Here is a 5,940-nt window from a genome sequence, read left to right as displayed (position 1 = left end):
TGTGTAGCTCGTGAAACAGTTCCCCCATTTGAGCCCTGGATTTACTGGGTACTTGAATACCTGAATCTTGCCGTCAGTCCTGATCACCTTGTTTTTGTTCTGCAAGGACAAGGCACCTCCCCAGCACTGAACACAAACTGATACTGGCGGGTTGATTGTGTTGTGGTGTGAGTTTGTGTCTGTGGGGGTGAGGTGTCCCCTGCAGCGCGAACAAACATGCAGACTCCACACAGACAGCAGCCCTGGAATCAAACCCAGGGCCCGGTGCTATGAGGCAGCGATGCTAACCACTGTGCCGCAGTGTTGCCCCCTTTGAAAATGTCTGACTTCCGTTTAATTTGAGGTCACAAGCTTATAAATGGTCTCACAACGTTTGTCTCATCTCAGGTTTCTCTGACCAGGCCCAAGGACCTGTAGTCACTGACAGCTTCTGCAGTCTGACGGTTCATTTCAGTAGGCTGGAGGGATGGCGCAATTATCCTCAAATCAGTGAGTATTGTTTTGCTCTTGTAACATGAAACATCAAAGAGAAGTCAACAGACTATTCCGTGAAACTGTTCAGACTGGCCCGTGGTGATTTTCTGGGTCCTTTAGTAAGCTGTCCGGGACTGTGTCATCGACACACTTTGTGAGAAGCCAGTCTGTGTGTTTGCTCTTGTGATCATTCGTGAACGAATGTAAGAGAGTGTAAGAGATGGAGAAGATTCGGCCCTGGAGTGATCCAGTTTTCTATTTAACAACCTCAAACTGCAGGAGAGAAATGCTTCATTTCTAAGATGGAAATATAATCAGAAAGTATAATTAGCCATTTGTGTATATCATGTCAAAAAATGTTTTATATATAAAAAGAATTTAGTAGAGACATTTGCTTAATAAGGCAGTAGAATAAATGTTGTGATGCTGGTGTGATGGTGCTCTCCAACAAACTGATACAAATGGACAGAGAGACAAAGTGAGAAAGAAAATGTGTACATAACAGACATGTATGCAGAATACAATACAGTGCTGTAAAGTACAGTACCCTAGAGTGAAGATGGAAATCATTCATTCTGGTGCAGAAGAAATGAATCTGCTCTCAATGGTTTTCCTGTACAATTGGATCACGTTGTGAATTCTACATAATTCACAGAAAACAAAATAAACAACTCATTCACTCCCCTGCTGTCCGTGACCCAGAGCTCAGTAATCATTTCACTACTGAAGATCATGCAGTTTTTAATGCTTTTCATTTGAACATCCTACTTGTTAATATTTCCTCTTAGATGAGAATATTCTCTTTGGCGTGTCTTTACAACTCTTCTCTTATTGCTCCTCTTGTCAGTAATCCGGTGTGAAAGCTCTCTCTGTCGGAATCAATGTCTTACCTCTCCGTCTTGTGTTTCAGGTCTCCTCTGGCTGCTGACCCTGCCGTCAGGACAGAACACATCCCGCACTGACCACACTGCTGGGTTTACTGTACGTGACAATAAAGAGCTTGAGCAACACATCTAATGTGATCTCTGCACGCTTCCCGAGGAGGGTCCAGCAACGTTCTATATAGTGCACATCACCATCGGGATGAAAAACAAAAATCCCCAGTGGGAGTCCAGTCTTTCCCTGCTACGCAAATTGCTTTTCGTTAGGTGAGGTCGCAAGTTCTTATTGGAGAATGTTGTACAGTTTCTTAATGCAATAGGGCGAGTAAGACTGAAGTTCCCCCCGTGTTGGCCGATCAGTGGAACGAAACTGAAAAAAGCTCCTTGAAACTGTGATTCATACACTGATACACTGGCTCAGCATGGTGCTCACCTGCTGTCCTTGGGTGTCTGCTGAAATTTGATTTTTTTTCAGGAGCACTGTGACCCAGAGCTCAATAATCATTTCAGCTACTGAAGATCATTCACTTTTTAATGCTTTTCATTTGAACATCCTACTTGTTAGTATTTCCTCTTAGGTGAGAATACTCTGGTACTTTTCTGGGTCTTAGTTGAGTGAGCTTTATTAGAATAATTGAACAATACTTTCACCTCCACATAACACTCATAGATTTTTCAAGGGTTAAATATGGGAGCCACGTTTCTTGCATGTTTCCTTTTGTAAGTTGATTCACAAAGCTTTCACCGCCTCCACTCCAGTGAATCACTTTGTTTAGCAAGTGATCAGGTGGAACAGTTTAATTTCTTCCTGCAAATAATGCCTTTTCCTTTTTCATCCCATTCAAGTCTCCGTCCTAGTTAGAGTCATTGTGATGTAGAACGGCAGTGGTCCAGTTGAAAGGTTCAAGGTTTCACTGTGTTTTAGAGTGCAGATAAAGAAGATAATAGGAGAGGAAACTGGAAAAGCCGTGACTCTGTCATTCCATTCAATTCAATTTATTTTCATATAGCACCTTTCACAACAAGGTTGCCCCAAGGCGCTTAACAATGCAGGTAAATATACATTTTGTGAATACAGAACTGAAGACAATGGAGGAAAGGAACCAAAGACTCAGTAAGGAGAATAAAATCCTCTAGGGGTCCAAGGTCAACTGGCTGCCCAACCCCTTTGGGCATGCTAACATTATATCATTAAAAAAAAAGAAAGAAATGAATGCGGGTATTAATCCATCCATCCATCACGTTATCTGTATGTCAGTACCCCACGCAGGTCTCTGCAGACCAGCAGAATCCTCCTAAACGACAGCTGTATCCATGATGCCCCTCTTGGATCCATGGCACTGATGCAGCATTCAACTCACATGGTGCCCAGCCCATGACAGACAGTATTTCTCCTCTGCAGGATCCCTGCGAGGCAGGACAGGTGCCTGACCTCTGAGAGCCTGGTAAGTAAGTAGAAGGAGTTTGAAGTCCGCCCTGTACCTGAGAGGAAGCCAATGAAGAGAGAGAAGTATGGGGGTTATGTGGTCATTCTTTCTGCTCCAAGTAACAATTCTAGCTGCTGCATTCTGTAAGTATTCAAACTCTTTGCTGTGACAAATCTAACGTACTTTAGGCAGACAAAACGACCTTAAAAAGCCACATGATTTTTAAGTAGTCTGTCTGTGTGTAGTAACAGTGGTTCACATTATTTCAGAACGTATACTCCCGTCTCTGTAACTTTCCTCAGTCAGCTAGTGAACATTCTGTATTTACACCACGAATGCACTACTTTGTCTCGCGCGCGGTCACACTGGCCGTCCACAGGCACGGGCAGGAGCAGGGAACACGAGGCCGCTCTGTAGTGCCCCTGTGGCTCTCCAGCAGAGGGGAGCACTTTGCTCAACAGCCCTGAGCCAAAGGACCCAGTGATAAAGCTGAAAATCTGGCAAGTCCCCCAGTCTCCCTGGGGCGCTGAAGAGGATTTCATCTGATGCTGAGGTTCCTGTAACTCAACACAAAATTGAACACGGCGAGTTATGAGTTTGTGAAGAAGTGACAGCGGAACAATGTCAAACAGGAAGTTAACCTACAGGAAAGAATGAATTGAATCTCTGATATTCAAGCACGCAGTGTGACGTCCACTGTCTATTCAAATCTACTCTGCAAGTCTTACAAGTCTTTTTCATACACCGTCTCCTGGTTATTGTTTTGTGAGTGCTTGAACTGTTTCTCAGTAGAAATAAGACCGATAACTCACTGCTTCAGGATGCACACTATCGTCGATGAAACCTGTGGTGTAAGCAAGCGAAAAGAGACAGATCCTTCTAAAACACAGAGGCCATCGGGAGGGCAGAAACACTCTGCAACAGGTAGGAGCTGTGGAGCCGTGATTCCCTCGAGCCAGAGCCCTCGTCCTCCCTCGACAGCGAACTGAGCTCCAGCGACTGGAGCAGCTACCTGCTGTCGTGGGACCTCCTGCAGATTGGGAACGGGTAAGGCAATTCGACACGAGCCCACTCCTCTTCCCACTGCTTACACCCCTATAACAAATAGTTTCAGGGTATTCAAGTACAGGATAAAGAGATGACAGGTGTTCCCAATTGGCTGAGGATACAACTCTCTCTCTGAGAAAGCACACAGAGGTGGACAAAGCAATTAAATGCGTTTACAAGTCATTTCCTCTGTTTCTGGTCTTTCTTTACATATCAGAAAAGTGAACTGGTGGCTGTTGGAAAGTGTCTGCTCCGTACGTAATATACATGTAAAAGATGTGATTAAATATCTTGGTATTAAGATTTTCAAAAAGGTGATTTTGTGATTTGATGTTCTCTACCTTAGTAAAATAAAAAAAAAAACTTTATTCATGGTTGCTATTTGTCAAACACGGGCAGAAGGAGGCATAAATGCTATAGGGTTTAGAGCATCTAATACCGATACTGATAGTATTATTTACAAAATTAAGCAAAGTAGGTGATGTATGTTTCCCTAATTTAATCATTCAGGAACTAGGTATTGATGCTTTTAAGAAACTAACAGTAGCCCATCAGAAACTATGGAAGAATTTACAACCTTTATTAGACTACAAGGAAAACAATTTAGTTATACTTGTACTAATAAATACTTCAGATCCCTCTCGCAATCTCACAATATCTTGTCAAACTATTTTGGAGCACCTCTTTGGGGAAAGTGAGTGGAATCAAACATGACTATTGTCAAACAGATTTTGTATGAATAATAAGGTTAAGGCGTCAGTACAAAATTGTACATTGAATCGACCCGGTAAAGATACACAGTGTGCATAGATTTAAAAGTAATATAGATGATAATTGTCTTTCTCAAAGCAGCCCAGAAACCTTACGTTTGTTTTTGTTTTGTTCTGTTGTTAAAACACTCTGAACAGATCGGCAAAATGGTGTAAAGAAGGCTTCTAATTCTGACATTTCCTGTAGACAAATTGATGTTATTTTACTGCTCAATACTGCTGAACCGAATCTAAAATATAATGTATCATTGGCTTAATCATTATACTCGCTCGTTATTAGATGTAGAAATAGCCTAAAGATGAGAAATAATCGAAAATTGAATAATTAGACCGTATGTCGTAGTAGCAGATTGTACTTCTCGCCTACTTGATGTGGTCGAGCAACTCCACAATCGCCATACAATCCGTCCGTTCTCATGCTCTGACTTTCAGGTTGGGCAGTGGACTGGATTCCAGGGCAAACTCGTTCTTGTTTGATTATCCGTGTGAAATCTCGCCCAATATAACAGGTAAGCTCATGCACTGAAATGATGCGCTTCCAAATTAAAGCGACACGCATTTGAATAATTCAAAATACACACGAGGGAACGTCTCCAAACCATGTCTAAGTATCACAACATGAAAGCTGTGCGTACCTTATCTTTATTTGACTGTATAATGTACTCCGGTGATCTGTAACGTAGTCTTGCGTGCATCGTAAAGGATCCGGACTTCCGGCTACGGAAAACCCGGAGTGGATCAGCCTTTGCACCGGACCCGGACTTCCGGCTACGAAAAACCCGGAGTGGATCGGCCTTCCACCGGATCCGGACTTCCGGCTACGGAAAACCCGGAGTGGATCGGCCTTCCACCGGATCCGGACTTCCGGCTACGGAAAACCCGGAGTGGATCGGCCTTTCCACCGGACCCGGACTTCCGGCTACGGAAAACCCGGAGTGGATCGGCCTTCCACCGGATCCGGACTTCCGGCTACGGAAAACCCGGAGTGGATCGGCCTTCCACCGGATCCGGACTTCCGGCTACGGAAAACCCGGAGTGGATCGGCCTTCCACTGGATCCGGACTGCCGGCTACGGAAAACCCGGAGTGGATCGGCCGTTCCACTGGATCCGGACTGCCGGCTACGGAAAACCCGGAGTGGATCGGCCGTTCCACTGGATCCGGACTGCCGGCTACGGAAAACCCGGAGTGGATCGGCCGTTCCACTGGATCCGGACTGCCGGCTACGGAAAACCCGGAGTGGATCGGCCTTCCACTGGATCCGGACTGCCGGCTACGGAAAACCCGGAGTGGATCGGCCTTCCACTGGATCCGGACTGTGAGCAGCTTTTGTCCAATCGGC

General features: G+C 44.7%; 2 long non-coding RNA genes across 2 annotated transcripts; one reads left to right on the top strand and one right to left on the bottom strand.

The window, feature by feature from the left end:
* Positions 1 to 391: 391 nt before the first annotated feature.
* Positions 392 to 1,486, top strand: LOC138225168 (uncharacterized). Its single transcript, XR_011183749.1, has 2 exons — positions 392 to 489; positions 1,385 to 1,486. It is a non-coding gene; the product is annotated as an uncharacterized lncRNA (long non-coding RNA).
* An 844-nt stretch (positions 1,487 to 2,330) lies between these two features.
* LOC138225164 (uncharacterized) lies at positions 2,331 to 5,343 on the bottom strand. Its single transcript, XR_011183745.1, has 2 exons — positions 3,595 to 5,343; positions 2,331 to 2,837 (listed from the first exon to the last, which is right to left on the bottom strand). It is a non-coding gene; the product is annotated as an uncharacterized lncRNA (long non-coding RNA).
* Between the last annotated feature and the right edge of the window lie 597 nt (positions 5,344 to 5,940).

Source organism: Lepisosteus oculatus, chromosome 26, assembly GCF_040954835.1.
Source record: "Lepisosteus oculatus isolate fLepOcu1 chromosome 26, fLepOcu1.hap2, whole genome shotgun sequence".
Lineage (NCBI taxonomy): Eukaryota > Metazoa > Chordata > Actinopteri > Semionotiformes > Lepisosteidae > Lepisosteus > Lepisosteus oculatus.
Note: the sequence above shows the minus strand (reverse complement) of the source record. Positions and strands in the feature narration are given on the sequence as shown.